The sequence below is a fragment of the Apteryx mantelli genome, chromosome 17 (genome assembly GCF_036417845.1).
Source record: "Apteryx mantelli isolate bAptMan1 chromosome 17, bAptMan1.hap1, whole genome shotgun sequence".
In the NCBI taxonomy this organism is placed as follows: Eukaryota; Metazoa; Chordata; class Aves; order Apterygiformes; family Apterygidae; genus Apteryx; species Apteryx mantelli.
The window spans coordinates 10,570,960-10,589,174 of NC_089994.1; the positions used below are offsets into that span (position 1 = coordinate 10,570,960).

Here is an 18,215-nt window from a genome sequence, read left to right on the forward strand (position 1 = left end):
TGCCATCAGTTTCCTAAGATTAAAAGGTTCCTGCAGATACACAGATCATTTTGAAGCATCTGTAAAGTGCATTTTCCTTTCTCTTCTGTATCTTGACTGGATGTACTTGCATGAGAGCTCCACTGAAAAGGAAGATCTTTTTGTCAAATATTATCCAGTCCACTGCTATTATATACACCACATATGTACCCTGCTTCCAGGCAGCAGTAAGTCTGCTCAACTGAACAAACTGAAGAATTTAGGAATTAAAATCTACACTCCCTGAAGATTAAGAAATTGTTGGTATGGAAAGAAGTGAAAATTACAGCAAAAAGAATTCTAGCCCTTGTTAAACAGCAACAACTTGCTCCTGCCCAGAAGTTCCTGAACACCTAGAAAGAGACTCAGATCATAAAAGCCAGTTTCAGAATATGTGTAATAAAATGTGCTGTTCTAAATATTTTTTACTACTGTTGCTACAAATAACATGAATTGTTATACCTTGTCATAAAAATACTACACAAATACCTACAGCCTTTTCTAGATAGAGCAGTCAGTGAGTCTGGGCACAGGGAATAATGGAAAAATGTAAATTCACACTCTAGCTTAATTCATAGTAGCTTTCCCACACAGACAAACCTGTATATATTTCCTTCCCTTCATCACAGTCATCTTTGCTTAGAAAAAGGTGCTTTGCCCTCCAGTTGAGATGTCACTTTGGAGGTGAGCTTTGCAAGACCACAGCATTAACTAGGAACAGTTTATTGGCTTCAGGTTTTGGCATTATCTCCTTCAGGATCCACTTTTGACTCATAGATAAGGCCTAAAACAGTAACTAAATTGATTTGTGGGGGGAAGAAGGAGAGAAAGAATATATGCAACTACAAGTCTGACCTTTGCAAAATAAACTCCTTTCCTAATCTTCCTCAATATATAGTTCAAATTCAATAACATCAGACCAATGAAAAAGTCTTCCTCCAATGATAACCTGCTCCTCTGGTTCTAGACAGCTCAACTCCCTTCTCCATGCCTTTTATTTCCTTTATTTAGCTGAGAACCATTACTGCTGGTAAGTATTTTGGAGAGGGAAGTATCAGCCTCTAACACTTAATGACCAATTACCTCATTCCTACCCTCTTTTATTTTGTAGGAAGTATTACTTAAGTCCATTTGAACAATTTTTGGTTTTGCTTTTTACTTAACACCTGGCTGGGTAAGAAAGGTCTCATTGACAACATTACAGCAAAAAAATGGAGTGTCTGATAGGTCCAAGAGCAGTTAGGCATCTATTAAAAAAAAAAAAAGAGCTGAACTTCTAAATTCTTGCACAGCAAGATCCAGTATGTTGCAAATCTTAAGCAGTATTTTTACAAGTCTATAGCTTCAGTGCTTAGGAGGGAGAGAAACCAGCCAGCCAAAGACAGAAATAAGTCAACGGATGAGTTGTATATATATTTCCACCTGCTGGCAGAATGTGTTTACACAGCAGCAATATGCTCTTAGCAGTGGCTTAAGTCTGGAATAAATCCAATAAGTCAGTGGGGTTTTCTTAGTTCCAAAATGAACAACAAAGCAGCATTTATCCTACAATCTCACTGGCAAACAGAGATTATTATATAAAGTCTGCTTATGATAAGGCTGTATACCTCCAGATCTGGGACCCTAATATTAGTCAAACTGATGAATAATACATTTGGTTTTAAATTAAATGACTGAGTGCTACCAACACACATAGCAGTTTCCCCAAAGTATATGTAATAAGCTTAAACTACTAAACATGGAAACAATTTATGACAGCGTTAATCAGATCCAACTCTCAGCAAAATAAGTATTTTTCAGTCAATACTTATTTGAAGCCAATAGGTGCTATAAGTCAGGACCTACAGGAGTGAGACAGTGGTCACCACATACCACTGAGTCCCTGTAACAGGAAACCAACAATTCTCTTTCCCTCCGAACTGATTATAACAAAGCATGATAAAGTCAGTACTGCAGTTGTAAGAGACCCTTTCCAAAGCACCACAGTCACGTCAAAAAACCCAGTTGTCTGTAAATAGAGAGGGTGGATTAATCTCTGATCTCTATTACATCAATGAGAAGAGTATTTCCAACTACAGAAACTGTACTCCCAATCTCACTTGGGTTTTTTCCATATTGCACACTCAAGGCTTTCATCTGATCCCACTTTGAACACTTCTGACTCATAATCCATGATCAGTGGGTTTTATCAAGCATATTCCATACAAGTTCAATACCTAAGTCCCAAACAGCAAAGTGAGTTAACATATTTCATGGAACAGGAAACACTGTTTGAGTCATCTTTACTGTTCAACAGGCATGAAAAGACTAGTTTACTAGTTTGTAAACGCTCACATAGTAGGCTCTTTTCACAAAATCTTAGTTGAAATGTTTAAGTCTCTGCTTTCGCTCCTCTCTCTGACCCTGATCGCATGTGTGACAAAGCTGTTTTCAAACATCCATTTCCAGAATCAGCTTTGTGAAAAAGCATACTTCTAGAAAGATATATTACTGCATTAACACATGTTGGAAAGCATCGAGGCTTCATGCTGCCCCGTCCTATAAACACCCAGAGATCCACATGCAACTACCAAACCAAGCCCAAACTTCCTCTGAGAAAGCCGAAAACTTTATCTTTGTCAACTAATAAAGTATTAAATCTTTGTGCCAAAATAACACCCTATATATGTATATAGTAAAACTTGAAAAAAAAAAATATATATATATATATATATTCACAAATGCCAAGCACTCAGAAGAAATTCTCAAAACCAGAAGTGCTGATCCATTACCATATTATGAACTCAGTCTTCTGTCTTTCAGCTCATTGAGGTAACTATCAGTTCTGATCCTTTACAGCTAGCTTAAAGGGAAACACTTCAGGAAAGTAAGAAGAATCTACCATACAATGGGCTACAGTTTAATTAGAAGGAGGAACCTGCTGAAGATAATTTCAATGAAAGAACATTATAATGGGATAAATATGCCCTCACATCCCTAAACAGAAATGTGTAAGGCCCATCTTTGCAATGGTACATAACAGCTGCAAGAAAGTTCGTTTCCCTTCTATTGATGTGGGCGATGCTAAAGCTCCAACAATTACTGGAATTCTGGCCAGGGAGGAGAGGAGGGACAAGCAATGCTTTCAGTGGCGGAGGCATACCAGGCCTTACTCCCTTTTGTTCCTGAAGGCAATGGTTCGGGGAAACACAGTCCCTGCCAGAACCCTCATGAGACAACGCATCTCCTCCACAGTGCTTCCAGCATGACCTCCAGATGGAGGGAAAATTCAACTTTAAATCTAAAAGGCAAAGACGACAGTTCAAGTTTAAAACAGGCTCTTAAAATACCTATATATACACACCTATATAGTAATGTCAGGAACATGAAACTCTGATAAAGCAAACTTATCAGCTTTTTAAAGGGAAGATGATTTAAGTTGCACATGGAAAAAAACTCTAGCAGAACTCTTATTGATCATCAACAGGTTTCTACTCCTAAGCTGGCAAGTAAGTTTTGGATCACTGTTCTGGGAATGTCCCCATTCAAGCCAGTGGCACTAATTTAGACACAATATATAGCTTTAAGGCAGGGGTGGGGGAGAGGAAAGCAACACTTAATAAATGTTTAACATATAAAGTTTTCTCCAAAGAATGTTTTGAAAGTATTTACAATGGGAGGATAATACTGGAATTGCAACACAGCGAGAAAGCAGCAAAGGCAAATAAAATTGCCTGACCCCTTTCACAATGTATATTTAAGACTCAAAAGAGTCTTAAAAAGAAGAATTCAAAAGAAGAAACAACAATTAAAAACAGTCACCATGTATTGGTGCAGCAGTTGCAAAATGGCTGCACTTGCATTACAGCCATATCAGTTTTTGCCATGTAAAGTTAATTGAAGAAGATATGTCTGTAAGAGGGACATAATAGGAACAGGTATTTTTCAAATGAGGTATTTCTAGGATAATGCTTTATATTTATTGTCTAATTCTTTTCATCATGCAAGTTTCCTTTATCTGCTTGGAAAGGGCTTTAATGGAACTAAATAAAAGGAGCAAATTCGTCCAACATTTATACCTTGCAGATTCTATTATATGTTGCTGTATGAAATGTAAATCAAGAGATTGGGTCTTAAAGTTTTATTCACTGTAGTTTTAATAGACCATGCCAATATTACTCCAGCATTGCCAGAGATGTCTCCAGGAGCACTGAATGAATACTAAGAAGGCCTACCATGACTCTTTGTATGGAAGTACAGACTAAATGCTAAACTCTCAATCTCCCAATTGGATCCACATGAGGAAATTCAATATGGCTTCAGGGAATATGCCAGCAAAGATCTTACAGAGAAGTTAAATTGTATGTTTCTATCCTTATAAGCCTGACCAAATACATAAAGAAATCTTGTAACTTTTAGCCAATTGATTTCCTAGAGCTTTGAGTATACAACAGTCTTATTTCTTATTTAGGAAGCTAAAAATATTAATTTGAAGAGTTGTCTAGCAATAAGGCTCGAGAACTGAAAAAGGTTTTGTTTGTTTTTTCAATTTAGAATACTAGAAAGACATTAAAAATGGTAAATAAAACGATTGGTTCATAATCCCTGTCATATCAATGATAGGAAAGTGGTACTGCATTGAGCAGAAAGGCTTGGCAGTCAGGAAACACAAATTTCATTCACAGAAGTAGTTCGAAATATAGTACAGGCTTCAGAGCAGTTAATTCTTTTATTCCATTTGCAAAATGGCAGGAAAAAAGCCAGTAACCTTCTATATAAACCTGCTAAGTCCTAATCATTAATACTTCTTAAGTGAAGTGACAGCCTCATAATGATATTGACAGACACACAAGGTAATATTCTCAGTAATGTTTATATTATGAGCTGTCTTTTGCTTCATAAACTTGTCAAAGATTTTATGGCAGAACAGTAATTCTTTCATTAAAAATGAGTAATGAACTTATGATCACTATGATCTTGATAGACACAAAATTATATCCTCAACAGTTATTTCCTATAAAACACCAGCAAATGGAAGAACCCAGAACTACTCAAAGTATTGAAAGTCACCTTGGCTCAGCTTAAATATTAGGTGTAAAAAATAATTTTTATACCTAGATACAGTTTCTGTCTTTCTAAGTGCTGAAATAACCCAATGGACTATTATTTGCAGACATTGGTCAACCTTGTTTCTATTTTGGTCAATCAGCAGCAAAACTCCCATTTTGATCTTGTTAAGGATCAGAAGTTACATGATTGTTTTCAATCGTCATGTGCTGAGCCATACATAATTGGAGGAGGAACACTTGAATATCCAGTCATTCTTTCCACATAGACCCAGTGGTTTGCAATGCAGGCCTCATGCAAGTTAATAGGTGTTCAACTCTTCAGCTGACCGGACCACCTACTGATGAGTCAACTGTGCCAGGCCACAAGCAGCACCAAGGTAAATTCTCCAGGCTTTCAAACAAGTACCCATTTTTAATTAAGAATTCTAAAGTGATTCCAAATGAGACTGTCACAAATATATGAAACTAAATCCATGCATATTGTACCTAAGCATCCAATATCCCTTTTTAAAAACTGCTCAACAACACCAAAAGCACTAGAATTGTGTGGATGGTAATGAAGGCAAAATTAAATCTCATCAGCAAGTTTGGGAGGCTTGTACGACCCTAACAAGATAATCATGTAGTGGTAAAATCCTCAGGCATACAATACACAGAGTAAGTCAACCGACTTGGCTTGTAAGTAATGTAATGCAGAGATAAGAAGGCACTGGGTGTGTCCAGACCAACCTTTGCATGCAATATAAAAAAACCACACTGATCTATAAGCAAAATAATTTTAGATAACCAACCTTTACAGGGCAATGATTTTTGAAGTTGTATATATGGAAAAAAAGTCAGCTTGTTGGCATAACAGCAGTGGTTAAAACTTCTTTCTCCTACTCAGGAAACATTTTCTTTCATAATGAAGTATTACAATAGTTAGGTTTCCATGTAGGTCTAGCTATAGCAGACTATTATAGTTGTTTTTGAAAGAAGGGGAAAAGCCTTCACATTTATATGATATGACGGTACTCCCACTGAAAGCCACAGAAATTCTATTAGTGACCTCAGTGGGAGTAAGAGCAGATCCAAATGGCTCCAGCTTTTCAGATTTTCCACCAAGATGTCCATGGTTTGAGAAAAATGCAATTCTGCTTTATCATTATGAGCCACCAACCAATAACCAATCAAAATAAGCCTAAAATTATATTATAAGGGAGCAGTCTGAGCAAATGAGTTGCACTTGTAATGAAACTAACCAACATACTCCAGGGGCTGACAAGCAATAAATTGAAAGCGGCATCATTCTGAAAATATATGGCTCTTCTGATTAAAGGTGACACATTCTTTAAAGCAAGTATAGAGCGCACCTCACTCCCGAAACAAAAAAAATCACTCTTAGTCATGAGCTCTATAAAAAATAACTTTGGTAATGATCCCACAATTACTCCTCTTCTTTCAGTGTAGAAGGAGCAGGAACATTTTCAAAGCTGTAGATTCCCCTAGTTCACAAATATGCCGCAGAATAATAATAGGTTGTTCATGTATCTACACACAGCCTCTAATTTGGTTGCCAATGGCTATAGAGCCTGCTACTTTTTCCTAATTTTGAACACGTATTGAGGCTGTTGGGTAAGAGAAAACTCTTTCTAGTTCCTGTCACTTTATTCCCATTCACCCCTGCAGTTATTTTCCTGTGTTCTAAATAATACAAATTTTACCTGAGGATGACTGTTAGAGTGAAAATTCTCCTAAGAACTCATATATATCTTTAGATATTAAGAAGCAGTTTTCCTTGTACTGGGGTAACTATATTCCTCCCCTTCATCCAAAATTCTAATTTCTCTGAAACACAGTTAGAAAGAGAATATTAAAAGATTTTTTTTTTCTTTTTAAAAGTACAACTGTCTTATGGTCTTAGTCATTTTTGACTAGTCTTTTGAACTATGTTCCTTTATTTCAAGGCACTGATGTAGATGACTTTTCCTTGCATAAGGAAACTTTCATCTGGTTAGCTATCTCAGGAATGGCTCCCCAGGTCATCAGAATTCAAACAAATTCATGAATCGCTTAGTCTTTGACTATGCTGACTGTACTATTACGACAAGGGCCCTTCTCTTAGAAGAGAAAGCAGCAGAAGGGTAAAGTGCTGCAGAAAGCCATACCTCCCATCTCACAAGTAGATAACCATTGAGTTTACACCTTTGTCACCCTCATGTGCCGCAGACAATCACAACGCCTAGATCCCTAGCTGAATCACACTCTTTCAGAGCTCTAATAAGGAGTCAATACTTTGACTCCAGCACTCACAAACCTGTCTGTCCAGGTAGGAATACCCTTGTAGTCAGGGGTAGCATCCCCCCTTCTGTGTAGGCAAATCATCAGAGAACAACCTCAAATGAAGTCTGATGGCACAACTGAACACAGAACTGAGTGGCTGAGAGCAAGCATTAGGAGGTGGGGAGCCAGTTCACCTCTTGTCTAAAAGCAGGACAGCAGCAGAACAAAACATTTTGAAAACATCCATTTATGAAGCTTTGGAGACTTCATTATTACAGTTTTATTATATGCAGTTAATCATTATACATTTTGATGATATGGGCATTTGTTTTTGTATGGTATTTTGCTATTCCAAGTAGACTAATTCAAACTCTTGTATATCTTAACTATATTCAGTTCAATGGTCCTATTGTTTGAGAAAAAGACTATTACTAGAAAATGAATTTAGTCTTTCATCACTTTATTGTTGGCTACAGAATGACAGAAAAGGGCAAGAAGGAGTAAAATAGTAACCATTTTGCTTTCTAGATTTCATAGACATGAAAATGTGTAGGTAATTAAAAAAATTGTATGTAATGAAATTTTGACAGCACTTACCACCTGTTCAGGCAAGTTGTTAGGCCTCTTCCCTTGTTCACAAAGCAGAACTCAAACATACGGATATCCCTGAAAAACATAAGAGACGGATCAAACTCTGAATAGAAACTTTGTCAGTACTGGGGCTAATAGCTTATTGACCTGAATAATGGAACATCTCTATATATAGTTTCTTAGCCCAAACACTTGACACAACTGCAGTACTATCCCTCGTGCAAAACAGCAAAGACAAGACCTTCACTGGCCTCCAGAGTTACTGCTTTTTGAAACAAAAGTTCATGGTAGAGATTTCTTATTTAATTTGAATGCTCCTAGTGTCTGCACATGCTTCTACTGAAGTCTCTGGATCACAAAAATAAATTAAAAAAAAATTCTTTTCTATACTAACAAGGTGCAAAATAATTAAGAGGTTTCTCCTCATTATCTCTTTTCTTAAATATAGCTATTCTGGATCATATGCTTTATTTCAATAATTTAACAGTTGTTGGCACATTCATGTAGCACTATTACAAGTAAACTGAGAAGCAAGACGATGATTCTTAATAGCCAGAATCAACCACTTTGTAGTGTGTTAGAAGAGCCCTGTATTACCAAGAAAAAATTTTGTGCATAAAAATAAAACTGTTTGCATTTAAAAAATGCCCAAGTAGCATATGAACATTTACTGTATTTGCAAAAAATCTTAAAATCAAGAAGTATTTAGCTCAACTGTATTAATTGCCCCAAACATTTAGGGGCTGTTTACCTTAGGAAAGAAGGTAAATTAATCCTTCTGAAACAAAATTACTGAACATACCATAAAGAAAACACTCCCAAATAGTCACATTATCTTCATAACTGACCAAAGCTACAATAACAAAATGCTACAGGAAAGATACCAGTAAACATCATGTATTTTCTTGAATCACATGTATGTAATTAAACATAGTGTTTTAAGGAACATGCTTTGTTTTCACTTGTAATTTTGCCACCAATGTATATGAGACGAAACTATGGTTCAGTGTAATTACTATACCTACAATACTATTTTCTTAGAAAAGAGACATACTCACAAAAATTACAGGGAAACTGGTAATTTTTCAAATCAAGACATTAAATTTCTTATTTTTTTTCTTGTAAGGCACGCAAAACAATTATACAGAACGTTCATTTCCAGAGAGCACAAATACTGTCTTTGCAAAGTCTTGATCAACTTTTCTTTTTAAAGAAAAAGGCTAAAGATCATAATTTTTCAACTATTCTACTTATCTTTGTTTCCAAACTACAAATATATCAGATTCCATACATATGCTGCAAGTTGAAAGTGTATCTTCATCTAATCTAGAATATTGCTGAGCTAGCAGGATTTGTGTTACAAGAGAAAAGAGGATAAGTTATTTGACCTTGAATATAAAGTCACTTTAAATTCCTGAATTCTGTAACAGAATTTCGAAAATTAAAAAGCAAGATGCTTGCATGGTAGTGCCATAGAATTCTTGATTATCATTAAATATTGGGCAAAACACACAAACAGAAAAATGTATATATACCCAACAGTAGCTATACCACTGCAATGCTAAAACACCACTGGCCATCAGTCCTTCTACTATTGGCTAGACTGGATTTGTAGGACAATCGTGCCAACATACAGCATGTCCCCTACGGGCAGTAATTTATGTAATCAATATCACAGCTAACTAGGTTTTTTTCCAGCTCAAAGACTGCTCACAAACAGAGGCTAAACAGAACCCACGAATATCAGTAACAAATGACTACCACTCAGAGAATGAAGAGATGGGAGATGCGAGAAATAGCTTTTTTTTATACCATAAAAACTGATTTATTCTTTTAAGAGACCTAGAAAATACAAAGAAAGCTATCTGCAGACTGCTTTTATGAAGGATCTTAAAAAAAACAAACTTGGGGGGAAAAAAAAAGGCATGCTTTTTATTTTTTTTCCTCCATTCTTGTAAACCAGTCAGTTTGGCTCTTTTACAAAAGCCAAGTATTCCCAACATGTGCCTTTACCCTCCATAGTAAATTTTCTGTCTCGTTTCATAATTTACAAATTATAAAGCAACACTGTGTCTTAATATAGCAATTCCAATGCCTTCAGGATGGTGGTTGATGAAAATTTATCTAATTAGTAAACAGGATGCTTTATTTATCTCCAGCTCTGATAAGTAAAATGCTTTTAAGTACTGCAGAACAAAGGAGAAATGTCATCACAAAACGTACTTGCAAGTAAAGCACGTACATGGAAACTCAGTTAGTCACAAAATGAAATTTCATTAAAGGGGTCATGTTGTTCCAGAAGCAGCACTGAGGGAGATAGTATAGTCAGAAGAAATGTATGGAATCAGTACAAATCCAACCTCAGGCAAGGCTTTCCCCCCAAAGTCTCATTTTTATTAGCAATTCAGACTTTACCTGCTGAGCCCTATTAAACAATTTTTCCAAAAAAATGAAATATACACACCATTTATTTTAACCCAAAAGGAATGCAAACAGCGATAATAATCAGAAACAATATTAAACAGACATCAGTGGGGGAATATTACAGAGAAAAAAAGTCAATAACTTGGTTAAGTTTTAAAACGTTGCAGCAAATGTTAAAAATAATTTTAGAAGGGCCATTTTAAGAAGCATGACAATTCTGCATGACCCACTTTAAGAACTTCCATTCTTAAGTGAAGTTCTTAAAATCCCATATTAAAAAAAAAAAAACTATGAAAAAGTATGGCCTATAAAAAAAAATTACCATTTAAAAAAATCTCATTGAAGAAGCTGAATGGCAAGCTTCTTAATTCATATTTTCAATATAATGATGAAACAACAGAATGAAATTGTAGGCACAACCTTAAATCTAATATTTTTATTATGTCTCCATAAACTCTTGAGCAGGAACAACACCAGTTGAAGATAATGAAATCCTTATTCATGTTGGACTTAGGATTTAAGGATTTAAAGGACAAGGATTTAAAAATTAAAGTTTTCATTGATTTCTTTAACACCATTTTTAGTGTCACATGCATCTGGTGAAATCACAGAACTACTGACAAGCTGCTTCTTAAATATCACTGTTCAGGACTCTACAAGGTTGTCATTGGTGTCACCTACAGTCCACTAACAGCAAAAGTGAGCTGCTGGTATCAACCCTTTATTTAGCATTGGGCCAGCCACAACATGGCCTTTCTGTATTATACAGTTAGACTGAAAATATGTATATGCACACACTGAGATGCCAGTCTAACATCAAAAGTTAAGGCTGTTTTAGAAATTATGAACTTTAAAACAGTATACTTGGTCTTTATTTCTAATTGGAACCGTACAGGAGATCCTTACCAGACAAAGATCTTCACCATTAATTGAAGAATCACCTAAAACATCTAAACACACACAGGTATCCCTTATGACAGAACTGCAGGAGCTGGCAATGCAGCACACAGATATTATTCCCAGGAAAGCTGTAGCAATTCCACCCTCAGGACTCTAAATCCTGTAATGATAAATACTGTCAGAGAAGTGAGGAAGTGATTTCAGGTTAAGTTTCACAACAATCACTACCATGGCTTTACACAGCCTCTATCTTCAAGATCTAAAGGTTTTCCTTTTTCCATTTTGTTCCTAAAAATGCATAGAGTAGCAGAAATGCAGGCCCATCTACTTAGTCAGAACTGCAACAGCAAGATCCTTTCTGGAACCAAACGTGCTGACCAGCCTCGCAAGTCTCACGTTATCAATGTGCTTTCAATATTCTTGTTTCTCTTTTTAGCAACAATTTTCTGTCACTTTAACAGACTCATTATTTCATGAGTCAAAGTGGCAGATCAGGAGGAGGAGGGGGCTGAGGATTCTGACATGGATAAGGTAGATCACACAGGGTCTTAATAAGGAAGTTTGAATTTTCAAAATTTAATATACAAGTTATTTTGCCACATATGAAAAATCTAACATGAATTAAACACCTACCTGATTAAATGAAAAGACAAGTACTTCACTACTTTTTACTGGTACAGCTACTGGTGATGTGTTAATTTAGAGAAAGTTATCAGTTGTTTTCAACATTTCTTCCAGTTTGAGGGATCTCCAGCAAGAGTTTTAATGGAATTGAAGCCCCTGCTTAGCCAGTTTAAGCCAACTGGCAATAGATTTGGTTTCCTCCACACCATTTGTGGACCTCTCCAAAAGGCTGCAAACCACTAATTCAATGCAAAGAGCAGCAGATTTTTGGTAATGCTCTCTCTTCAAATACGCTTCTTCGCAATTAAATCAGTTTCTGGGTTTTGCCAGCACTATGATATTAGAACTATATAGTCTATTCAAAGGCTGCAAGCAAGTAAATGCATTTTGATTTCAAGGTGGGTAGCTATGAAATTAACTTTATCAAGTAGAAAAAAAGAAAAAGAAAAAAAAAACCAGATCAGTCTTCAATTACAAGTCACAGAATCACAGAATCGCTGAGGGTGGAAGGGACCTCTGGAGATCATCTAGTCCAACCCCCCTGCTCAAGCAGGGTCACCTAGAGCACGTTGCACAGGATTGCATCCAGGCAGGTTTTGAATATCTCCAGAGAAGGAGACTCCACAACCTCTCTGGGCAACCTGTTCCAGTGCTCTGTCACCCTCACAGTGAAGAAGTTTTTCCTCATGTTCAGATGGAAGCGTCTGTGTTTCAGTTTGTGCCCGTTGCCTCGCGTCTTGTCGCTCGGCACCACTGAAAAGAGTCTGGTCCCATCCTCTCGACACCCTCCCTTCAGATACTTGTACACGTTGATAAGATCTCCTCTCAGCCTTCTCTTCTCCAGGCTAAACAGGCCCAGCTCTCTCAGCCTTTCCTCATAAGAGAGATGCTCCAGTCCCCTAATCATCTTTGTAGCCCTAACTGATTACAACACTTTGTTGAGAATCCATATAACCCTGTAGAAACCTGTCTTCAGGAAAGATGGAGTGACCCCACGTCAACGACAACAGCCAACATTATATCCAGAACAGAGTAGAGATGTACAGAATACTATTCAAGCTGGAAAGAGAGAAGATTCAACACAGTGCAAGAAGGCAAAAACCCTCCAGTTTAGCTGAAGGGTGTTTCCCCTACACACAACAGTAACAGGTGGCGTCTCAGAAGAACTGAGATCATCCAGATACTTAATTGCCACTATAAAGTTTGGGTCATGACTGCTTTAGGAGTGATAATCTCTAAGACTTCTCATTGCACAGCAATCTGCTTATGCTTTCTAAGGGACCTGGAAAGGCAATAAAGTGAAGTGTTTGCTGTAAAAACAAGATGAACATATGAGCACGTGATAATAGCATAAGAACTAATGAATGGTATTGTGAGGGTAGATCAGAAGCTTCTTTCTATGCCGCACAGACATAAAAGTATATATAATAAGAACAAGAGGTAGAATGCTTGAAACTAAGGAAAGTGAATATCAAATCTCTATTGATTTGTTGCAAGATGTCACTTAAGCCACAAATCTAGGTGCTCTGCTACCTGTAAATGCTTGTGAAACCTATCAGGAAGAAATTATGACTACTTATAACTTCTACTATGCAAGTCTCTAACATAAATCTATGAAATAATCACATATCAATCTTTTGCATTAAGATTCCATTTTCAAAAGTTTATCTTCATCTATAAGATGTTGATAAACATTCGCTTCTTTGCTTTTTTGAGCAATGTAACTCAAATGAAGTATGTTCCACATACTGGTAATCTTCACCTGATTAAAAAATAACCACTATTCAGCATCTGGCTCATAGGAAGAAAAATTCAAGTGTATGATATGTACACCATAAGAAGAACAGACTAGTACAATTCTGATGAGAGCAATCACCCGGTGTTAAAACATGTCACTAACCTTCTGAGCTCACGTATTCTTAAAGTTACAAGGGATGTGGATGTAACGTGGTTTTGGATCCCCTTTTGCTCAGCTCTACTGCACAACACTAGGGAAGTGAAGCAGCAACACAAGGGAACAAGCCTTCCAGGCTTCATTTATAACCTTGTTAGAAAAGTTTAGTCTGCCAAGCTCAAGGTCCCAAAAGGTCTGAATTTCTCAGGAACCAAGCCAACATTGAAACTAAAACAGCAGTAAAAGTAGAGTTGTATTTTTAATTTGCCAAATAAGTAACATGGCTTAACACTATTAAGGAGAGAAAAAAAAATGATGGGAAAAGAGCACTTAATCTAGGGGTCTGTCATGAGCTTGAACAAACTTCTTTCTACCAGAGCACTTACTGAAAACTAATGAGTATATTAGGATAGTCCTTACTGCAGTTGTTCAGCGTATAAGTCTCTTGTAAATATTCAAAAGACCCACCATATTAGCAGTTCCCAACATAGTAAAGGGTGAAGGTCTCCTAAAGAACAGCTCTAGGCAAAATGCACACAATTCTGGCTGGAACCTTATGCTGAACCAATGCTGGCTGACAAGGGTACGACCTTGTACTGATGCTAAAAGTGACGACTTGGTTCCAGAACTGTTTGGTCACACATTTAACAGCTCTGGCTTTGGCCCCATGAGATGAGTAAAACATGCTCATCAGATAACTCAGTTCCACAGATACAGGATTTCAAACAGGGGCTAAGCATGTTTATTATTTTAATGTTACAAAGATGTTCTCTAGGTGCTTTAATACAGAGCAGCTGTAGAGGTGAAAACCAAGCACAGGTCTCCCAGGTCCAGGACCTAGCCACAGCACCACATTCACTACAGGAGGATTGCACTGATAAAAGTGAGAGAGGGTAACACTAAGTATGTTGACAAAAAGCAAGCGCTTAGCAGAAATACAGCTCAATACAGCATCACATACAACAATACAGCAATTCCTGAGGCTCCTGAAAAATGTGCATAAATAAAAGGAAATCATTTTTGTTTATCCAGCCTAACAGACAAGACAATTGTGAATTATTTTAGCAACTCCTTTCAGCTTGTCCAAAACATTTACTGCCTATTGTTTTCATCTTCCCAGTTACAGACATGCCAACGTCAGACAGTATCTGTTACAATCAACTTGGATTTACTATTCCTAGCATCTGTCTTAAGTCTAACCTATAAAATAATACTGAACAAGAAATGGGGATGAGAAGGAGAAGGGAATCAAAATACCACAAAGATAAGCAGGCAGTTATTTCTTACTCTGAATGTCATAACAAAAAAAAACTCTAGAGGCCAAAGTGTTCCAGCTGAGCTAAACGTGGATTCCTGCTGCTGTTACTAACCTAGTATTGTAGAAAAGCAATTGCAAATATTACTCACAAAGTACAAAATAATAGAAACAAAACAGATTATGAGAGAAACATGCATCTACTGGTAAAGATAAAATTCATTAAAAGATAATCAACATGTTTGAAACTAGCTATATAAAATAACACTGGAAGACTTTAAATTTAAATAAAACTTTGTAAATTCTTTATTTCACTAAAGGCAAAGATTTGAGCATAAGTGTTAATTTCAGTGGATAAAACATAGTCAGTAAAAAGGGTGAATTATATTCAGTCTAGTCAGCAGGTCTTGCATAGATGGTGCCATTATTCCCAGGCCGAGAAAGAAGATTCCTATATTTTTAGCCATAGGAGAGTAGCTTTGAACCACGTCTGGAGTTTCATAAATGCAGCTGCTAATGGATTCCTCAGAACTGTAGCCATAACCCAGCCTGACCCATGGCTCTGTCTAGTGAGCTCTCCCTTCACAGCTTTGCCCACACTGGGAGATTCACTGATGGGTTATACTTGCTGGTGTGAAACATAAAAGGAGATTGTCTTGCACCCCAGAGACTCCTTCCTGGACTTTCTGCCCCTTGCATCACCAGGATCCTTGAAGCTTTGCTTCTTCTTGTAGAAGACAGAATAATTGAAGGATATTCAATTATTAAATATCTTCTTATCACAGAATCACAGAACGATGGGGGTTGGAAGGGACCTCTGGAGATCATCTAGTCCAACTTCCCTACTCAAAGCAGGGTCAATTAGAGAAGGTTACTCAGGATCTTGTCCAGTCAGGTTTTGAAAGTCTCCAAGGATAGAATCTGGGCAACCTGTTTCAGTGTTCAATCATCCTTTACAGTAAAATCTTTTCCCCCCATCAGATTTTGATTAAAATAAGACTTCTCCACACTGTACCCACCAACATCTATTAGGCTGTGTTGCCAATTGTAGTATTCTGGATCAATGGGAGCTACTTAAAAATCAATGAGTTCTGAACATGACAATGAGCTGTAAAACCATGAACTTTATTGAACATGCCTGCATGCATTAGTAATGACACAGCATGGCCTCTGGGTCCAATAATGCAGGGGGGCTGGATTCCTTCATCTTCCAGTGACTGCTCTAAATTCCCTAGTCAAAGAAGGATCCACAAAGCAGGCACACGTTTTTCCTCCTGGATATTTCACCTACTTTTAAGCTCTTGGTCTTTGTTATTGTACGTGACCAATATGGTTTTTTCAATTTCATAATCTAAAAGGTATTTTAAATACTTAGTTTCTCATAAAGAATCTACTATTGAAGTGCCTTGCCTCCAAAAATACATGCAAGCAATTATTCTGAGGTGGAATTGGGAGAAACCTGTATAAACCCAATGCTCTCAAGATTTCTATCAGAAATCAGTCACTGGATATCACATGAAATGACACGAACACACAAGCACTTTTTTTTGGTTGTTATTAGAAAAGTCTCAAGAGACATTTGCTGAAAGAAGGACAACGTTAAGAGGCAGGGAAGTGTCAAATGTCTCCCAAGAAGTCAATGCTGTGCATGATCCTCCTCTCAAATACATCAGTAATTCAAGTGTATCTGGTGAAACTACACCTGTGTGAAGAAGAGATAAATGAATAACAGGCTGTTAAACACTAATACTAAAATTGTGTAATTGTTACATTTGTGCATAATTCCTAAGTTTTATATTCACTAGAAGAAAACTTCTTGTGAGATTTGTTTTCCCCATCAGAATTCTCCATCTTGGTGTAAGTCACTAAATAATCAATCTTGCACTCTAAAAAAATCAGTCAGCCTATTTCAGGGTGTGGTTGTTATTGTTTTAATTATAGCCATACTCATTCTGGAGTCCTCACAAACTCTGTGCACCTGTAATCTGTAGCTATGTTGTATTAATAGGATCCTCCTAATTAAACTTCTTAAAGTCAGAAGACAGTAACATGCTAAGCCCACTAGTTCTTTGAAGGATGTCCTAGTTGGTCAACTGGTATGTATTTATAAGGATTTTGTGATCTGTTTGCCAAAAGTAAGGTAAATTCTGTCAACATTTCAGATGCCTTCAGTAATGAAAAGCAAAGCAACAAGTATTGATCCTGTTCACATCAGTCTCAAAAGTGGTAAACAAAATTGTATTCTTTGTATAATAGTCTCATGGTTAAATGCAGATATACTAACACAGACAGCAGAAGGATGACTTAAATCAGACACTACATGAAATTCTGATTTTTCTTAATTGAGCTACTATGAAAACAGTAAAGTTTGAGATCTCTGCATCACTTATCTTTATGAATTTATGTGAATGCAGAAACTCTTTGAAGATCGGGGCTTTTTCTATAGATTATAGATCCAAAGTTTGCCTACTTCTGATTCAATAGCTCTTTCCTTAAACAAAGATACCTGTATTCATCCTTTTGAAGCTTTTATAATCCCAAAATATAACCTTGGTTTACTGCTTCCAAAATTACTCTCCTTTGTGAGACCAGCTGCTTTCCTCCAGACTTTACCCTCTTTTCACAGGAAATAGCTGTGTTTGTTCTGGAATTTTTATGACTTTTTCTCCGCTTTCATAGTGCCTAGACAAACTACACCCTACAGGTTTTTGTTTGGTTGGTTGGTTTTTAGACCTCTCAAGGGCTGAAAGGCCTTCTCTGATAGATCTAGCTTTCTCTATCATGTGTTGAACCATGTGGTACAATCACACATGGGCTGAATCTCCAGCCTTCAGCCTCCCTACCCGGCTATGTTATTGCAACCAACAACTCCATTTGGCATCTGTAAACTCTTTCACCACAGGGATCAGTAGCCAATTTGTTTGATAAAGTAAAACACAACACCTTCCAAATGTAGCATTAATTATTTGTTATCTCACAGGTATTAAACCTGTAGCACAAAAGGCAAAAAACAATAAAAAGCCAATACACACCAGTCTTATTCATGCATAAATCTTCTATTGCCAACTTTTGCAGTTTCCTCAGTCCAACTAATGCCCATCTTCTGCTGGGGAAAACACCTTCACTTTCTCTGTTCCTTTGCCAGTATGTTAGCGTTTTCCTAACATTCCCTGTGCAGTCTCTTAGTTCACATTAAATC

General features: G+C 36.9%; 1 protein-coding gene across 2 annotated transcripts in view; it reads right to left on the reverse strand.

Moving 5' to 3' along the window:
• ARVCF (ARVCF delta catenin family member) overlaps positions 1–18,215 on the reverse strand; it is a 305,181-nt gene that overhangs the window by 271,628 nt on the left and 15,338 nt on the right. For both annotated transcript variants that reach the window (XM_067307355.1, XM_067307353.1), the window contains one exon: positions 7,926–7,994. The gene's annotated coding sequence lies outside the window, so the exon portion shown is untranslated. The remainder of the gene's footprint in view (positions 1–7,925; positions 7,995–18,215) is intronic.